The 2003-nt window shown below is 51.5% G+C and overlaps 1 protein-coding gene across 1 annotated transcript in view; it reads right to left on the bottom strand.

Annotated features, from left to right (window-relative positions):
- sec24d (SEC24 homolog D, COPII coat complex component) overlaps positions 1-1764 on the bottom strand; it is a 73458-nt gene extending 71694 nt beyond the window's left edge. Inside the window, exon 1 of the mRNA XM_063186960.1 lies at positions 1657-1764. The gene's annotated coding sequence lies outside the window, so the exon portion shown is untranslated. The remainder of the gene's footprint in view (positions 1-1656) is intronic.
- Positions 1765-2003: the final 239 nt, after the last annotated feature.

Below are 2003 nucleotides of genomic sequence, written 5' to 3'. Positions count from 1 at the left end.
CTACTCTACTCTACTCTACTCTACTTTACTCTACTCTACTTTACTCTACTTTACTCTACTCTACTCTACTCTACTCTACTCTACTCTACTCTACTCTATTCAACTCTACTTAACTCTACTCTACTCTATTCTACAAAGTACTCTACTCTACTTAACTCTACTCTACTCTACTCTACTCTACTCTACTCTACTCTACTCTACTCTACTCTACACTACTCTACTCTACTCTACTCTACTCTACTCTACTCTGCTCAACTCTACTCTACACTACTCTGCTCTGCTCAGCCCTCACCTTATCGTGACCCGGGATCTTATCAGACAGCACAGCAGCACACCGATGAACTTTCTACTGAGTTGCCTCTCCTGTAGGCTACCTCATGCCAGATCACACACACACACACACACACACACACACACACACACACACACACACACACACACTCACTCCCAGTGGGCTGCACCTCATGCCAGATCACACACACACACACACACGCACGCACGCACGCACGCACGCACGCACGCACGCACGCACGCACGCACGCACGCACGCACGCACGCACGCACGCACACACACACACACACACACACACACACACACACACACACACACACACACACACACACGCACGCACGCACGCACGCACGCACACACACACACACACACCCCGGTAGGCTGCACCTCGTGCCAGATCTCCTGCAGTCTACTGGCTGCTATTGCGCCTCCAGGCTCCTCTTCTCAACTCTATATTGCTGTGCGGGTTGATTGGCCCCTGACCAGAGCCGAGACCCGTCATTACATGAATACATAAACAATACATGCAAAACAACAATAATAAAACTATTCACCCTTACTGTAGGCCTATAGGCCTGACAAAAGACCAACAAAGGTCGGCGTCTGCGCCTGCACTTAACACCCGTGTATTGCTTGGTGCGTGCACTCCCAAGTAGTACGGTAGTAATCATCACTCAAGATAATGGAAAAAAGGAGGCGCACACAAGGCTTGTGTGGGAAAAGTGTATTGAAGCCGAAATTGAACAACAGTTCAAGTCTGAGGTTAACTGGAGAAAACATGTATAGGCCTACAATACTATACTGCATGATACTAATAACAGCAGAGTGAGCCGTCTTCCCCTGCGCAACATGCCACGTCAAGCACCGATAATAAGGACAATAATAAAACTATACTACAGTATGATACTAATGACAACAGAGTGAGCCGTCTTCCCCTGCGCGACATGCCACGTCAAGCACCGGCAGGGCAGCCCAGCCAGCGGAGTTGCATCACATCACATCCCCGGTAAACGGAGCAGCAGGAAGAAACGCACAGTCGCCAAAACAACACGCACGCTCGCATGAATGATGCCAGGCGGAAACACAATAACATGCAAACAAAACATTACAGTGCAGACAGACAGACAGGCGGACAGGCAGACACGCGGAGAGACAGACACACGGAGAGACAGACAGCTGTGCCGAGGATGCTGCCAACTGCTTAGGTGCCACTACACGGAAACACCCGAAGTGTTCAAAACTTTTCCGAATGGACTCCTCTCCAATAACGCTCTCATCACATTTACAAAAGTCCAAATCGGACGCCATGATGACAATGCATGTGTCCTGTAAGTGAAGCGCGAGAGTTAAAGTGTAATATTTACCGGGTCGGTTAGTGTGTTGAGCTGACGGCTCTTTCTCCGCTTCGGTAGGGGCTAGCGCGAGTGCACCGAGAGTGCCACGTCAAACTCCAGCGGTACTCGGCGGAGGTAGCGCTCCGGGGCTGCTGCGCATGCGTCAAACAGGGGAGTCCCTACACGTCAGCAGCGCGAGGAGAGCAGAGTGCGCACGAGAGGAGGGCAACAGCAGACACAGCGCGAGAGCAGAGGCGCGAGGCTACCAGAGGCGGACAGGTGCGTTCTACCTCGCAAGGGCTCCAGACAACCAACCAACCAAGCCTCGCGCCTCCACCGAGACACTCGTGACGCAGCGATGTTAAATGTGGAGCAGT

The sequence above is a fragment of the Engraulis encrasicolus genome, chromosome 21, assembly GCF_034702125.1.
Source record: "Engraulis encrasicolus isolate BLACKSEA-1 chromosome 21, IST_EnEncr_1.0, whole genome shotgun sequence".
NCBI classification, from domain to species: Eukaryota; Metazoa; Chordata; class Actinopteri; order Clupeiformes; family Engraulidae; genus Engraulis; species Engraulis encrasicolus.
This window is presented reverse-complemented; position numbering and strand designations above follow the sequence as displayed.